This window comes from Lactuca saligna, chromosome 9, assembly GCF_052625555.1.
Source record: "Lactuca saligna cultivar CGN05327 chromosome 9, ASM5262555v1, whole genome shotgun sequence".
NCBI lineage: Eukaryota > Viridiplantae > Streptophyta > Magnoliopsida > Asterales > Asteraceae > Lactuca > Lactuca saligna.
In genome coordinates, this window is record NC_136425.1 from 147,106,067 (window position 1) to 147,125,559 (window position 19,493).

Sequence of the window (19,493 nt, forward strand, 5' to 3'; positions counted from 1 at the left end):
AAAATAAGATGATGTTAAAGTATGTTTAGTAAATAGTGATATGTATCTTTTTTGCTTTGGTTAGATGAGATTTGTGGGCATGAAGTGGAAGGACACCTAACTTTAAATTGGTAAATCATCTTGGCACCTAAAAAAACAAAAGTTTATTTTAATTATCTAACAATGATAACCCATAACTTGAAGTTTCAACATTCCTTTTTCTCATTTGCACTGATTGATCACCAGTTTCCATACCTTTACCATATTCACCATGTTATATATGCACTCTTGTAACTCATTTATCGCATCTTTTACTTTCATGAATTCAGCATCTTCTACTTTTTAATTATCAACATCCCTTATCATAGTTTCCATTTGTTGCTTCGAAAGGCTTCATGTTTTGCTCGTAATCATGAGTTGCTTCATATTACCCTTTGATAATTCTTCAGATATCACTATGAATATATCATCAATATCAACTTTAAACATGTCATTGAGCTTTATTTTTCCTTTAGGGGGCTATAGTATTGCCAATATTGTAAGCTTCTCTAACAGTTGTCAGAAGCCTTGACTCTTTCGCCTTAGTATATTAATGTATCAATAGTTGGTTAGTTATATATATATATATATATATATATATATATATATATATATATATATATATATATATATATATATATATATATATATATTTATCTTTTTAAAGGTATTCAAGTGTTTCTTGGGATAACAACATCAAACAAGTCTCCTTGCACTCTTATCCGAAGTGATAAAGGTGTGACATCCGCTATCATGAAATAATGAAACGATGTATCAATTTTAGCTCTTAATTTTGAAGCAAAGATCGTTGCACCAAGTGCAACAGCATCCTTAGGGTTCACACATATTTAACACTTATTTCCATCGAAAAAACTCTCCAAAATTGATTGAATCTTTAGGATTCTAGTTGATCCACCAACTAGAATCACATCGTATATATACGCTTTGTCAATTTTTCCATCCTCTTGTATGCCTCCACAATCTTAATGCACTTGTCAGAGTATATCTGGTTTAGCTTTTCAAATGTCGACTGGCGAATTTTTATATTATATCCATCATGCCATGTATGATCTCCATAACGAGCTTAACACCTGTAATGCATGAGAGATGCTTTTTCGCAAGCTGATAAACACGTCTAAATTTCCCCAAAGCTTTTATGTTTCCACTTATTTTTATTCCCTTACTCTTTCTTGAATTCCTCAACACAATGATCCACCATCCTGTTATCAAAATCTTCACCTCCCAGATACATGTCACAAGAAACCTCTTTCACCTCATAACTACCACCCTTTTAACCAATAGTTAACAATGAGACATCAAAAGTTCCACCACCAAGATCAAACACAAGCAATTTGATCTTCTTAGTAATATTTTTCTCATATTTTCCCATAAGCAATTGTAATAGCTGTAGGCGCGATGATTATGCGAAAACTCCACCAAAAGCTCAAGAACACAAGGAAAGGCTAGGGTTAGAGTTATACCGAGTTTAGGGGTGGGGGAGGTTGGTTTGGAACCCTAAAATGGAGCTTATATGATTAAATACGATGGAAACCCTAAAAGATTGTGGGTTTGGGCTGCAACGTTCCTTACGCTGTGAGCTCTTAATGCTCATGTCTTGAGCACAGTTTAAATCAAAATTTATATTTCATCGCTTCTCATGTCGTAAGCACCAACTACTCATGTCGTGAGCTCAATTTTTCACCATATCAACTTAAATCTAGAGAAATAAGCACACAAAATCTAGGTCTAGGCTTATAGACACATAAAGCAAAGAATTTGAAACACACAACAGGTCCAGAAGGTGTCAAAATGGATGATGGTGAGATTTGAATGCAAAAATGATGGACTAGATGCTCTTCCTCTTCTTCTTTACACCTCCAAAACTCCACTAAAAGCTTAAGAAAACAAGGAGAGGCTAGGTTTAGGTTTTTATTGATTTTAGGGGTGAAGGAGTCTGGTTTGGAACCCTAAAATGGAGCTTATGGGGTTTAAAAATAAGATGGAAACCCTAAAAGATTATGGGCTTGGGCTACAACGTTCCTCGCGTCGTGAGCTCTTAATGCTCACGTCGTGAACACAGTTTAAATCAAAATTTCTGTTAAATCACTTCTCACGTCGTGAGCTCTAACTTATCATGTCGTAGGCTTAGTTTTTCCCTATATCCTTTCCAACTTTGAATAGTCACATCTTCTTCATTTCAGCTCCGTTTTTGACGATCCTTATATCCACGATAAGGTAATGAGAAGCTCTAAAATCCTATAAACTCTCCTTTTCCTTAAAAATTCCAAAAGTAAAACCCAATATTCAAATAAGCTCGAACTCCCACTTTACGGTTATACCTCTTGGGCTCCAAATCACAAACTGGACTCTCGGATCATCTAACTTACATTATCGCACACCCAAATGGGTCTAAATCTCTCTTTCCCAAGAACCTAAGGCTCGTGATAATCGATCTTCGGATCGCGACGCCAAATTAAGACACGATTCAGAACAGGGTGTTACATTCCGACTTCCTTTGGCTCATATTAGCGATCCTCAAAGTTGAAGTGGTTGAAGCCTAAATCGGGTTACTAGTTATGTTTTGGACAATTCGACTTGACGAGCCTGAATTAGTTGCAACCAAAACATACCTTAGAATGTGTTGTTCAATCTCTACTCATGTGACCTGTCTTCCTGCACCTTTAGCACACATCAGTTCCCACTCGATACTCACCCAGATTATTTCTTCCATATTTGTTACACGGTGTTGTCTTTTGACTAAAACAATCTTGTTTTATGAATGCTTGAACTTTTTGTTTAATTGGTTTGTGGCTTGCATTATTTTCCTCTTATGGTTAGGTGAATCCATCTATAACTCCAAGATGTGCGCTATCCCAGTAATCTTATTGAGAGTCGTGCACCTTACGATGATAACGAACTCACTCTCCATAAATAATCAGTTCTCCCCCATTTGGATTTCGAACTACCACCCGCTGACCCTCATAATCGACCATTGCACCAAACGTGCTCAACCAGTCCATCCATACTATCACGCATACGTTACTCATGGGAAAAGGGATAAGATCATTCGGGTAAGACACCCCGGAAGAACTCCAAAACAAATCCCTGATAAACGTTCGATGCGGAAATCTCGTATTTGTTGGTGATAAAAACCCACAACGGACACTCCAACTCTCCAAGAATCATATCAAAACCCATACTAAAAGACGGAGATACAAAAGACCGACTCACACCCTAGTAAAATAGCATAAGAGAAAACAAAGAGTTTACTAAGAAGGTACCTATCAGGAATACAATGATAAGCATACAGATAAATATCTTGACAGAATAATAAAGAGAAACATACCAGTAACGACACCTGGTGCCACCCTAGCCTCCTCTGTTGTAAGCCGGAAAGCATGACCCCGAGCACTCGAGGGGTCCGCCCTACCCTAGCGTCCATCCATGATCCTAGGGGTAGAAGTAGTTGGCGCATGCACGGGCCTGACGGCAAGTAAGGGACAATGGGCCTCACATGGCCTACCGGCTCGCATTGGTAACAAATCTTGGTAGTCGCTACCGGGGCCTGTTGGTGACAATCCCTTGCATAGTACCCCTCCGTGCCATATTTGTGGCACCCAGAAGAAAAAGATAAACAAACCACATCATGAACCTTGCCTTACTTGCCACAAGTTTGGCCTCGAACCTCCTGATCGTGAATCAACGGGCTTAAACCACTTTGTTGCAAGCTGGGACTGAACCGTAGCCTTATGTTGCTCACTGGTCTACGTCACTATCTCAATATCTCGCCTCCTTGCGGCCTCTTGGAGCTCAATGAGGGTACTATATCGTTGGGTGGACATAAATGGTCGAATACCCGTCTTGAGCATGCTCAATTATTGCCTTGATCAAACTCAGGGTAGAAAAGATCCCTCTCCGTGAACATCTTAGTGATCTCCGTCATTGTCTTATTCGACTGTCTCAGATCTAAGTAATTTTGAAACAATCTTTCCCTCTCTACCAAGGGAACATATCTCGTATGGAACATCTCCGAGAATTGTTCACAAGTAACAACAACCCTCCACTCAGGAGTGTATGAGCCAATCACTAATCCCCACCAATCCTTCGCCCCTACCAGAGAAGGTTCAGGGCGCACTTGACCTTTTGGACATCTGGGCATGAACATGTGAAGAAACAACCCTCCACATCAGATAACCAGCTCATCGCCACAATCGGGTCGTTGACTCCGTCAAACTCTAAGGGCTTCGTATTGTCGAAGTCCCAAAACTGAAAAGCTCTCTCCCCCGGATCCCTGCAGCAGCAACAGCCTCCGTAGCTATATCAACAACAACCTCGGAGAGTGCAACATAACGATCATCAAATAGCTCAATCATGAAGGTTTTAATCGACCCAAACAACTCTGTAATAGATCCCCAGATAGCAGTAGCCACCTAAACGAAAATCATCTCTTGTATTTGATCATCAGTCAACCCAACCTATCCTGGCCACTCGCTCTAGATCCAAAACTCGATCCTCTCATGAAAACCATACTAAAAATGAACCAAATCAAATTAGAAATTCCATAATTCATACCATCACAAACAATCCCAGACAGACTAAACCCTTGGGGTTTGTGACTTCTTTGTTATGCGTACGAGTCATGTGCTTCTGATACTACAGGCCCATACTAACTTCCACACCTACCAGTATTTGTCTCAAATGATCATCAAAAACTTCCTAAAAAATAAAACCCACCACTATGATACACATACATCTTATCCTTACTTTCTCGAGAGTGGCTAATCATTCATCAGCTGGCCTGTTACATCCACTTACTCACTCATGAAACTTCTACCAACCTTGTAGTTGCTCGTGCATGCTAATTATACATAATGTTGGATTCCATAGATAGTCAAATACTTGATTCTAATTAAACCAACAACCAAACAAGGAATGAAAAATAAGGCTAAATCAAACATCCTCAAGCTATAGAATCTTAGTTATCTACAACTATGATGCACACATTAAGCAACTATAGTAATGATGTCAATTTCATCTAACATACAAGAAGTCCTCCTAGACTATCAAGCATCATACATCAGTCAATTCTATCATACAACTCCTGAAGATCCCTAGCCTACCACTAGCATGCAGTTCTATCATAATCACCAACAACAAATAACAGTTTGGGTAACTTGGGGTATACTTCTGTTCCAGATGCTCGTACACATAGCATCCTTCCTTAGTTACTTTTGAAAACCATTTTGAAAACTTTACATATCTATAGTTTGAGTCTGGATCCACACGAATGATCATCCAATTCTCTCAAACTAGGGATCAGATACTGTCACACACACGAACCGGACGACGGAAACGTTTGAGGGCTTGCGTGACTAACAATTGAATACCATAACAATGATTATACATGAAACAAACACATACATCACCAAAAATACATAGTAAAACTTACATAGTTCACATCAAGTACATTGAACAAATATTACATATTCAAAAGTATATTGTTTGGAAGTTACAAAACATGAAGTCCTAATCATACATGATAATCATCTTCTGCTTATCTGTTACCTGAGAATACAAGTTATTTTTAAAATGGTCAATATATGAAATGTTGATGAGTGCATAAGCATGTTTGACATAAAACGTTTCATATTGTTGGTAAAACCCAAAAAATCCAATATTTTTTGTAAGTAAAATTGTTTGCGACACGATGTGATGATCTAATAATGTATAGATATGTGTAATTTCAGAACTAGTATATATGGCTTATTAACATTAGTATTTCTTATATAGCAGTTGAAGTATGATATAAAAATGATGTTGAGTCCCGAAAGTCCTGATATTTTTTGATATAAAACAGTGTGATAGTTTTGTGAATTCGTATAAATCTCATAGTACGACCATATGTATGAAGTCAATTTTCCAAATAATAGTGATATGGTAATGGATCTCTACGTGAGACGTTATAACCATGCATGATAATGACTATTTCGTCTGTTTTGCTTTTTTACAAATGTCGGTTTGATTAAGATTTTGTCACCCTAGACTGGCTGACTCTAACTGTAGCGAACAGCTCAGGTGTGGGGGAGTCACCCCCGTATAGATCTATACACAAACTCTCGCCCTCCCTCTAGGAGACTCTCGTTATAACTACAGGCTACGACCGACACTTATTAGTGCCGACCGCATATTCCTCACTAATCCCAATTGTTACCCCCGAGAAGTTGAATAGTATTTATCACAATCCCTTTATCTTTTACATGAGTATGAGTAAAGTCCAAACAACATGAAAAAGAACAATTGTTTCTGTTCCAGATGTTCGTACACATATCATCCTTCCTTAGTTACTTTTGAAAACCATTTTGAAAACTTTACATATCTATAGTTTGAGTCTGGATTCACACGAATGATCATCCAATTCTCTTAAACTAGGGATATGATACGGTCACACCCTCGAATCGGATTATGGAAACGTCTGAGGGCTTGCGTGACTAACAATTAAATACCATAACAATAAATATACATGAAACAAACACACACATCACCAACAAGACATAGTAAAACTTACATAGTTCACATCAAGTACATTGAACAAATATTACATATTCAAAGGTATATTGTTTGAAAGTTACAAAACATGAATTCCTAATCATACATGATAATCATCTTCTGCTTATCTGTTACCTGAGAATACAAGTTATTTTTAAAATGGTCAACATATGAAATGTTGATGAGTTCATAAGCATGTTTGATATAAAACGTTTCATGTTGTTGGTAAAACCCAGAAAATCCGATATTTTCTGTAAGTAAAATTGTTTGCGACATGATGTGATGATCCAATAATGTATAGATATGTGTAATTTCAGAACTAGTATATATGGCTTATTAACATTAGTATTTCTCATATAGCAGTTGAAGTATAATATAAAAATGATGTTGAGTCCCGGAAAATCCGATATTTTCCAATATAAAATAGTGTGATAGTTTTGTGAATTCGTATAAGTCTCATAGTACGACCATATGGATGAAGTCAATTTTCGGAATAATAGTGATATGGAAATGGATCTCTATGTGAGACGTTATAACCATGCATGATAATGACTATTTCGTCTGTCTTGCGTTTTTACAAATTTCGGTTTGATTAAGATTTTGTCACCCTAGACTGGCCGACTCTAACTGTAGCGAACAGCTCGGGTGTGGGGGAGTCACCCCCGTATAGATCTATACACAAACTCTCGCCCTCCCTCCAGGAGACTCTCGTTATAACTACAGGCTACGGCCGACACTTATTGGTGTCGACCACATATTCCTCACTAATCCCAATTATTACCCCGAGAAGTTGAATAGTATTTATCACAATCCCTTTATCTTTTACATGAGTATGAGTAAAGTCCAAACAACACGAAAAAGAACAATTGTAGTCCATTAATCATGTTTGTTAATTTAGGTTATTGAGCACATGAGTAAGTTGGACCTTACTAGCAATGCAGATGGACCACTAAGGCCCAATAGCATGTAAAGCCATTAAGGGTCCATTAATCATGTAATTGGGTCACCTAAAGCCTAATAATCATGTATTATTATGATTGTTGGGCCTAATGATTATGTTAATGGGTCACGAAGGCCCATTAAGCATAATTTACAAATATTATGCCCATTTAATTTAGTGTTTACCCGTTTTGCATAGTATAAAAATCGGAAGTTTTGTTTAAACGAAATGTTGAATCGTAAAGTCCCAAAAATAATTGTTTGGCCAATTCAGTCCCTTTTCTAATAAAAATGACAATTTTAGTCCTTTTTTTTATGAAAAATGACATTTAGACCCAAACACTTATCCAAATAGTATTTTCAGCCCAAAATAAGGTTTTGGACAGTTTCAGACCTTTAACTAAAAAGATTTACAATTGTAGTCCATATTTTCGAAATTTTTACAATTCAAATCCAAAAATCTAAAAATTTTACATTTTTAGTCCATCCTTGTAATAATTAGATTTTCAGCCCCTGAACTTGTTATTTATGTTTTTAAAACTCATATTTTGATAAATATAAAATTTGTGTCCTTAAAATCACATTTTTCGCAATTATGGGTCTACAAACCAAAACGCCCAAATTTTAGTCCGTTAAGCTAAAATTTACATTTTTAGCCCTTTAAAAGTCATGATTTTTATAAAAACTCATATTTTAACTAATTTGACCTTTTTAACCTTTATAACACCGAAAATGGTATCATTTTACCCATCTTTTTGCTTATTTGTCAAAAATGGCCCATAAATAAGATTTGTGTTTTGTTTTGCTCATTTCAAACTTGTATAACACTTTTGTCTTGATATTAATATGTATAAGATGACTTAGATCACATATTATTCCCATTATAGTTAGTAATCTCGAATAGATCACCTTTTAATACATAATCATCATATAAACACAAGAAATCACACATATCATACAAATACACACAGATCTACGCATTTCACTTGTATTCTCCGCCATAAAACATGTAAAACCGAAAATAGAGGTGTATGAACTCACCTTTGCTTGTTGCTCACGGTTTGAAGAAGAAATGGAAGAGTTTTGATCCTAGCAAGCCTTATTGGGTGGATCTCGAACTTAGGGGTTTCTAAGAGAATGATCATGAGTTTGTATGAGTTAAGAAGAGATTTTTGATGAAATAAAGAAACTAGATCATGGATCCAAGCATCAACTTACCTAAGATGATGATTATTGTAGAAAATCCTACTTGAAATGTCCAAGATCTTCGAAATTTTGATGAAGAAAGGAGAGGTTGATGTTGTGAGTTCTTGAGAGAAAAATCTAAGTGATTTGTGTGTGTTAGTGTGATTCTCGGCCGAGAAGGGTAAGAAGAAGGGGATAGGAGAGAGGTGTGATTTGATGGTTGCTTAGAAGTATGAGATTTAGTTCCTGTTTAGTGGATAATTGGTATGGAGATCCACAAGGTAAACTTAAGGTGTCTTACCCTCATTAATTCACAAATTTTCTCTTCCTTTTTTTATTAGTTGGGCCGAAATAGGCTCAAAGGGAGAAGAAGTGGATTACTTGGGCCCATTTTTGGTCTTGCTTGAACATGTTAAGGCCCAATAAGAAGGTTTTCGGCCCATCGGACCTCTTAAGATAGTTCATGACCCAATTAGCCTAAAAGAATAGGTTTTGTGGCCTATTCAAGTTAATTGGGTTTGTTATAGCCCATAAGGCCCATTACGGATAACATGAGCCATTTTAAGTCCACACAGCCCAATACGTTAAGTTTTATGAATATGGGTCCATTTAGAGCCCATTTAAGGGTTTTAAGCCCAAGGTAGTCAAATTGGAAGCTTATTGGCCCATTAGGCCCAATAAGAAAATCCTAGCCCATAATAAATTTGAACTGGGATGTCTAGGGTTTCCAACCCCTTATTGACTATAAGAAATATATTGAGTGAGCATAGAGTATGATATTTATTTAGAGTACAAGCCTTACAATTGATGATGTTTACATGAGAATAGAATTTCCTAGCTAAAAATGCTAGTTGTGACAGATACCAACTTGTAACATCCCAAAAACCATGGTAATTTTTTTCATTTGTCAATCAACAAAACCATTCCAATGACCACAATTGTTTACAAAAAATTGTTCCAAAAGTAATAATCATAAGTTATAGCATCCCAAAATCCAATAACATAAAAATCATAAGGATGTGCACGATCACGCCTTTACTTTCCCCCGTTCAACTAAAGTACCTGAAACAAAAAATGAAATCGTAAGCCAAAGCTTAGTGAGTTCCCCCCAAAGTATCACACATAACCATACAAATAACAACATACATACATGAGCCTTTAGCCTGAATGGACTGTCGCACCGGGCCTACAGACTATCTAGACCGCTCTCAGAGCCTTCAGTATGACTGGAACGTCGTACCGGGCCTACAACCTATCTGGATCGCTCTCTGGGCCTTCGGCCTGACTGGACTACCTCTCGGGCCTTCAGTCTATCTAGACCGCTCTGGGTGTTTTGGACTTCAGCACAAAGCAGGACTGCCTCAACCCAACCACCAAAACATGTCAGCATATACAATAAAAATCAATAACCAATAATACAAGTAATCATACATATTTACCAAACTAACTCATATCAGTAGACATCAGGTAATCATATAGATCCACCAATCTAACGCCTTCTAGAAATCATCATGTAATCATACACATCTACCACATACTCAACATATCATCAATCAATATACTAGGATATCAAATCTAGTGGGCCAGTCTTGGTGCCTTCGACCCACAAGTATAGTGAGGAAAATTCATCTTATAGTTTGAAATGAAGCTGAACCGATCACTACTTTGTCTGCTAGCTCTACCGGTCACCAATACAATAAGAAGTGACCCAAACTCAATTTTGTACACAAATTACCCAAAATACCCCTAAGACAAACTTGGTCAAACCCTTGGTCAAAATCGATCCACACTTAAAATTCCTACAACCACTTGTCGCATCACGGCCCTCTAGTGGTCACGTCGTGACCTAATAAGAAATAATAGACTAGGAATCTCATCCTCACATCGTGACACACATGTGCTCATGTCGTGAGGACACTATGGATAGAAAAACTAAATAAAATTCTTAATCCTTTTGGATAAGCAACCAAAACATCCAGGGTGTGTTATATACCCCGGAACATTATAAAAATCATGGCTTTTTGGACATGCAGGTCCCAACACAAATTAGGGCACAAAAGGAAGAAATGACACCGAATCTCATGCAAAAGTCTCAAGACTCAACCATACTTCAGATCTAGCACTTATTTTATCAAAGGGATGTTGGAGATCCATAAAGTTGGCAACTTTATGGATTTCAACCACTATATCATCAAATCCATGAAGGAAAGTGCATAAAACCCTAGATCTAAGCTTATAAAACCATAAAGGTACGATCTTCAAAACTCATAAAGGTCCAGAAGGTGTGAAAATGAATGATGGAGAGGCTTGAGTGCTAAAGTGATGACTAGATGTTATTCTTCTTCTTCTTCTTCTTCTTCTTCTTCTTCTTCTTCTCTATTGCTAGAAATTACCACAAGTGAGCTAAAAATCAAATGTGGTGTGCTAGGGTTCAAATGGAAGTGTTGAGAGGTGATGGAGGCTGAGGGTGGGCTAACCCTAACCCTCACTTATTTTAAATACGAACACAAGCCCAAAATTAGGGTTTTCCTCTTAGATCGGCTTTACGTCGTGAGCCATATATGATCACGACGTGAGCCCAAAGATGATGTGTGTTTTCAAACATACCCATCATGACGTGACAAGCATAAATCATGTCGTGAGCCAGGCGAGACTTCCAAATTTAACTTAATGCAGTGATTACTTGAACTGGGTGTTACACATGTACACTTAGGTAACTCTATGATTGTTTCCGCTACCTTTAGAAAGTGTATTGTAGCTAATAAAATCCAATGCATTTTCCAAGTTTTCATTATTGTATTTTTTTTGTAAAAGGATTAGATAACCATGAAAACTTAAATAACTATAGAGCCTTCTACCAACTCTAGATTATATATATATATATATATATATATATATATATATATATATATATATATATATATATATATATATGAATGGCCTTGTTTCAACTACAATCAATTTATCTTACTACACAATATTACTTGGTCCTAATTGTCACACGCTAGGTATACATACTCGGGAAGCAGTCATTCTAATTGGGTTACCTTATAAAAGGCAAATCACTATGGACAGAAAAACTAAATAAAATTCTTAATCCTTTTGGATAAGCAACCAAAACATCCAGGGTGTGTTATATACCCCGGAACATTATAAAAATCATGGCTTTTTGGACATGCAGGTCACAACACAAATTAGGGCACAAAAGGAAGAAATGACACCGAATCTCATGCAAAAGTCTCAAGACTCAGCCACACTTCAGATCTAGCACTTATTTTATCAAAGGGACGTTGGAGATCCATAAAGTTGGCAACTTTATGGATTTCAACCACTATATCATCAAATCCATGAAGGAAAGTGCATAAAATCCTAGATCTAAGCTTATAAAACCATAAAGGTATGATCTTGAAAACTCATAAAGGTCCAGAAGGGGTGAAAATGAATGATGGAGAGGCTTGAGGGCTAAAGTGATGACTAGATGCTATTCTTCTTCTTCTTATTCTTCTTCTCTATTGCTAGAAATTACCACAAGTGAGCTAAAAATCAATTGTGGTGTGCTAGGGTTCAAATGGAAGTGTTGAGAGGTGATGGAGGCTGAGGGTGGTCTAACCCTAACCCACACTTCTTTTAAATACGAACACAAGCCCAAAATTAGGGTTTTCCTCTTAGATCGACTTTACATCGTGAGCCATATATGATCACGGCGTGAGCCCAAAGATGATGTGTGTTTTCAAGCATACCCATCATGATGTGACAAGCATAGATCATGTCGTGAGCCAGGCGAGACTTCCAAATTTAACTTAATGTAGTGATTACCTGAACTGGGTGTTACACATGTACACTTAGGTAAATCTATGATTGTTTCCGCTACCTTTAGAAAGTGTATTGTAGCTAATAAAACCCAATGCATTTTCCAAGTTTTCATTATTGTATTTTTTTGTAAAAGGATTAGATAACCATGAAAACTTAAATACCTGGTCCTAATTGTCACACGCTAGGTAGACATACTCGGGAAGCAGTTATTCTAATTGGGTTACCTTATAAAAGGCAAATCCTTCCCCAAAAACTCCTTATTAAGACGCAATTTCATTCATGTTGATACTCACACACCACTAGGTTCTATAACCCTAGTACATTCAGTTCACTTACTTTCAAAGATTCCACATAACATTTGGCATACCACCCAACCTACTATTTTAACAGTGATATGTTTATGATAACCATTGTTATAAAGAACACAATAAAAAATAGCTCAAATAAAGTTCATATGGATCAATTATGTATATACAAAGTTAAGGAAAAAAAACGAGATTTTCGCAGTCAACATATGCAAAAACTACGTCGTTTTGAAAACTACGTCTTTTTTGCATGTGATCCTTTACAAAAATCAGAGCTATTTGGATAATATTTATGATTTTTTATTATTTTTGGAAAGAGTATGATGGAGATAATTATTATGGTTATTTTGTTTTCTTTTTTTCTTATTTTGTGGAGGAATTTCATATATATATATATATATATATATATATATATATATATATATATATATATATATATATATATATATGATATAGATCCGGTAAGAATTTTTTTTTTGTAGGAAGGTAAGAAGTTTTTTTTCTACATATTTTTTTGACGAACAAAAAAAATGAATCACTAGATGATTCATTTGTAAGATGATTCACAAGAAAAAATTCTCAAAAAAACATCTATATGATTCATTTTTAAGTAAATTAAGAAAAAAAATCCACTTTTATGACAATTTTAGTGAATAACAACAAAATCATTATATAAATGAATCATCGAGATGTTTTTTTGAGAATTTTTTCTTGTGAATCATCTTACAAATGAATCATCTAATGATTCATTTTGTTTGTTCGCGAAAAAAATATGTAGAAAAAAACTTCTTACCTTCCTACCAAAAATTTCCTTCTTATTTGATCTTGACTATATATATATACTCTAAATAAAAAGCAAAATATCATATTTGTCCTATCTAATATCTAAATATCATATATAGCTAAAATAAATTTATAAAATATCATATTTTCTTAAATTATATTTTTTTTAAAATATTAAAAATATTTTTATAATCATTCATTGTAATTTAAAATCATTATAATAATAGAACAAAATTTAGAATACCAATAATACCGTCTTCTATTTTATAACTTTCAAATCTTAATAAAATGTCGGACATTGGCATTGCTTGCTCCGCCTCATTTGCTCCACCTTGCTTTGCCACTCTTTTTCTATTTGATTGTTAAATGGAGATGAAATCTCCTACTCTAATAAAAGTGTACCTCTAGGCCACGTGTCACATCCTCTTGCTCTTTATTTTACATAATGAAGTACCACTTTTACTCTTCTCCTTTAAATTCCCGCTCGGTTTTTCAGACCAACTATCATGTGATCTTATTCCAATAAATCAATAATGTAATCCTCCACCTAAATTCGATGGACTAGACAAGAAATCAGTAATGTAATCAAACCCTAATGAAGCTGCGATTTTATTATGTTTTTCGTTATATCATGGTTAATTTAGGTTAGTATATCAATTTTTCATCTCCCCCAAACCCTAATTGATTCCACTGCTTCGCTCTTAAACCCAAATGGCCAAACCTTTGAACGCTATGTAAAATTGGGGTGTAGCTTGGTGGTGGCAACCTAAAATGATGATGCATCCATAGTTCCATCTCTCACATCCTTGTCCCATTACACTTACATATGTAATCGTCTTATCCAAAGAAAAAAGGTAAGGAACTTTAAAATTAATGTTTTTACTTTAATAGTTCTCTCTACTTATATGATGCCTTTTTTCATATATTAACCTAGACTAGATCATCTAGGAGCTAAACATATTTTTATGAATTTTTTTAGTGTGGAAAGTGGCATACTATCGTTACGTGACATTTGATATTGCTGATTATGCTCAAAATCTCATTAGGTTTTATAAAATTTAACATATTTTTTGTTTTTATTTTCAGAAACACTCAATCGGAAAAACATAATGTTTTGTCATTGATCTATGATTTTTTTGTTTCTCAACTTTTGATTTGATTTGGCAAGTGTTAGGTATCATTTGATTTGCCAGGTCTTCAATATTATTTGATTTGATACACATAACTTTTATTATTTGGCAAGTGTTAATAATCATTTGCTTTCCCAGGTTCGATTTTGATTTTACATGTTTGGATTTGATTTGTCCCGGTAGCTACTAACTTACTGAAAGTATATATAGCTTAAGTGTTTTGTTTTCACTTGAAGTTACTGAAATTGCAATTTTTATCCACCAATCCATGCACTCGAGAATTAGCTTAAGATTGAAGGTAAAAAGGGGCAAATATGTAGTTTAACTCTTTCTATAAATGCTAAAGGGTTATCAATACAAAGAAAACAAATGCATGCTTCTTCACCATTTACTCAAGCATGTTTTTAGTATTTGGATAAATATTCAAATGTTTTTCATAAATTTTCAAGTTTTCTTGTAATGTATCATAAATTATTTTTTTTTGTTTCAGAATCCATATGATTGCTTTGTGAAAGCAGCAAAGAGCGGGGCATCAGACAAACTCAAGGGAACAATTGATGTTTTATCATGGGGAAAAGTTTCACCATTGGGACCGGTTCAAGAGTCAATATTATATTTTCCGGGAAGGTACAATTTTTTATTCTTTTTTTTTTTTTACAAATTTTGAATCTTGGTTTTATGTATCGATAACTATATGTATTTCGTGTTTTGGTAATATCACAGGAACATGAAATTGATAAACCAGAAGATAGTGTACAGTTTGTTGAGCAAGAGTAGATAAATTCATGAAAAGAAGGGTGAGGTGGCGATTGAGGTTAATGATAATAAGCAGCAAACTAGCAACAAAAATCATGCCCCGTTGTTTCAGTATCATAAATTTACTGTAGAGGGTGGAACCGACATTATGAAATGGTGTTGAGAAAACATATATAGCTGGAGATATGTAGAGTGTGTTTGGTTGTGAAATTTTTTTTTTATATTTTTCTTATTAAATGTTTTAAGAAAATAGAGTTGAGTTTTCATTTTCAGTTTTAGATGAAAGTTTTAGGAAATGCATTTGGTTAAAACCGGTAGTGTTTTAATTTTCAATTTTAGAAATTTAGAAAACTTTGAAAACCTATAAAAATCACTTTTCTAATTTACATACAACTTGGAAAACATAAAATTTCATTTTCTTGGAAACTTTTTGAAAATTGAATTAACCAAACTCGTTTTCAAAATTTTCATAGAAAAATGAAAAAATTTCCACAACCAAACACACTCTAAGCGATTGTCCAAAGATTTGAAGCATATATTTTACAAGTAAGTTCTTTCTTACATATAATTTTGCATTATTCTTGAATCATATTAATGATTAAAAAATATGTAGATAGGATGTTAATCACAATTTTGGTCAAGATGACAAGCTTGTTGCATGCAAGCTTTGTTATTGCACCATCGAAGTGATGAAAAGATTGGAGTCGGGCCTTATATGGCCATTTTGATGTGGGAATAGTGCAAAATAAGCCTTTCAGGTAGGGAAGCCATTAATGATATTTCATTGGAAGTGATGTATTTCAAGTGGGATAGTTAGGGAATTCAATATTGGTATTGGAAGTGCGGAATCATCTTGTCGAAGTGGGTTGTTTGGATGGAGCATTACAATTTCATTGTATGGTGTGTGTGAGTGTTATCATGTGTATGAATTTTGTATGTGACTTTTGTTTCTTCTTTATTATATCATCAAGTTTTAAACTTTTCTGTTGAATTCTAATTTTGAAATTTCATCATTCTTCATTTTAATCCAAGTAATAGCAACTTGCTTTCATTTTTATCTATTACTTGCATGCTACTTCCAAAAACATACATACATTTATCATTTCTATTATTTTTTCCTTTGTAATTTGCACTAAGGGGGTGTTTGACTTATCTTTTGAGATGCCAAAAGTTCTTTTAGGAAAAGTTGTAAAAAGTCAGGTTTTCCTGACTTTTCCAAAAAATTCATTTTCCTTATATCAAAAATCCAAAAGTAGCTTTTAAAAATGCTTTTACCAAACATCTTTTACCTTTTATCTTTTCCTAAAATGACTTTTGGCATTTTAAAAGATATGCCAAACACCCCCTAAATAACAATTTTTTTTTCTTTTATGATTTATTGAAATAACAATGAACTTTATTTATTTTGTGTGACTTGGATTAAATGAAAGATATGCCAATATGCTTTTATTTTTTGTTTATATAGCATGTTACTTTCTTTTCTTCCTACTATTGCATTATATTTTGGAAAGTCTTCAAAAATAATCTTTCATCCAAATACAAAGCTAAGATGTTAAAAATTCAAATTCGTTTTTATAATTTAGCAACCATATAGTACACGAGTTTAAACCTAGTTATGAATAAACTAATAGTTTTTACTACTTTGTGTAATTCTATTCCATGATAGTCTACTTTAATGAAACCTGTCCCTCTATTTTTATAGCTGCTTTTCCAAGATTTATGATTTCTTTTTATTAAAAATGTTATATAGATATATAATAATAATAATATCATTACTTTTCTTATAAATTAATATTAAAAACGTGTATGAATCATTGATGATGATAATCAGATATAGATGAATAATGCTTATTTTTACCTCACAAGTGTTGAATTGAATTGTTATTACACATTGTGTAATTAGAATAACATTCCTTTAGATAAAAAAAAATTGTTATCTAAGTCGTATTTTTTTATCTCCTCTTTTTGTTTTCATTTACTCACTCCATGCTATGCATGATGCTATAATATATGACCACATGGTATGGGTGCAAACGAGATGAAACGTGGTGACGTGGTGCAGCTCGACGACGTCGTAACGGGGTGTTCGGGGGAACACCACCCCCAACTCGTTGCTTCTCGTCGTTCACTTCTCGTGGCCACGGAAACGAGATGAATCGGCCAAAAATTGAGCCGTTGTAAAGTAAGACCGTTTGAAAACGGTCAAATTCACAGCAATTATATATATATATATATATATATATATATATATATATATATATATATATATATATATATATATATATATATATACACACACTCATTTCATTTCAAACCTTTACATTTCTTTCTATCTACATTTTTATTTCTTTCTAAAAAAATGGAGCAAAACAAAAACACCTCCCCATCATCAAACCCAAACACAACCTCGCATGCCGAGTTTGCCGGTTATGAAGGTTATTTCAACCTTTTATCGACTCAAGGCTCACCATAGATCCCATACCAAGGCGCATCTTTCAATCCCGCTTCATCGCCACTATAGTTTCCCAACTCACCTTACTTTCAACAAAATCAATTTGGTCAAAACCCAAATTTACAACGAAATCTTTTCCTTTCTTTTGTTTCGATGCAACAACAAACCAACCAACCATCGCTTACGACACAACAATCGGGTGAAGCGGAAGAGGAAGGTAGTAGGAACAAGAAATGGAAAGGGAAAGGGAAAGGAAAATCAAAAGGGAAATTAATAGCGGTAGAAACATAAAATGCAGACGTTCCACAATGGTGGGCATCGGAGGAGGAATACGCTTTGACGACGGCTTGATGTGCTACTTCAAAAAACGAACTTTGCGGAAATGGAATGAAAAAAGGAGCTTATTGGGGGCGATGCTCGACAAGTTTCACACTATTTTAAAGAAAAATCCGTATCGCAACAATGACATGTTGAGCAGCAAATGGGGTATGATAACTAAGCGGTGCAACAAATTCAACGGTATTTACAACCGGCTTGAGGCGCAACAACAAAGCGGAACCAACGACTTCGATTTGTTCAAATCTGCTAAGGAACAATATCGGGTTGAAATGGGTCATGTTTTCGACTTTGAAAAATCATGAGAATTGTTGCGAGTGGATCCAAAGTGGAATAAAACGCCTACATCGTCGGAGGTTCAATCCAAAAGGTCTCGCAATTCTAGCTCGGTCGACGTGTCGGTCGCACGAACTAACATCGACCTAAACGCCGATGACGATGAGATCCCGGATGATATCCAAGAGATATCCCCACCACGACGACCGCCCGGACGCAACAAAGCGAGGAGCGCTGCAAGACTTGCGAAGGAGGTGGAGACGAGAGCAAAAGATGCGGCGGAAATGAGAGCGAAATTCAACGAACACAATTTATTAATAAAAGAAAAAATGACTTGAAACATCGTCATTTGGAGTTCCTGGAAAGGCAGACACGGGAGAAGCAGGAGCAAAAAGAAAGGGAACTAATAACACATCAGTTGTTAATTTTTCGGACAAGCGATGGGAGTTTAGCGCCTGCTGATATAGGGGTGCTACAAGCGATGAAGGAACAAATATTTGGGTTAATTATGATTGTTATGTGGTTTTAGTACTAATCTGAATGATATTTTAGTTATAATATTAGGTTTAAAATTATGTTTTTTTATTGTAAACGTAATTTTAGATTTTAAATATTATGTCTTTTTTTTTAAATTTTATTTTGTATAAAAAATATATTCATGTTAGTGATTAAAAAAAATGCAAAAACGTAAAAAACGAAAAAGAAAAAAAATAAAAATAAATGAAAAAGTAAAAAAAAACCCAATTTCGGAAAAAATAAATAAAAAAGAAAACATATTTATTTTCAAAAAGTTTGTGTTGCATCTTATTGCCATTTCCCCCCTTGGTGTTATAACACCACTTGCTTATGTGACATGTGAGGTGCACAACCTGGTGTTGCACCTTATTGCCTACATCCAATGCTCTAAAAGAATGAGAAATTTATCGATATATAAAGAGGCATTGATATTGATAT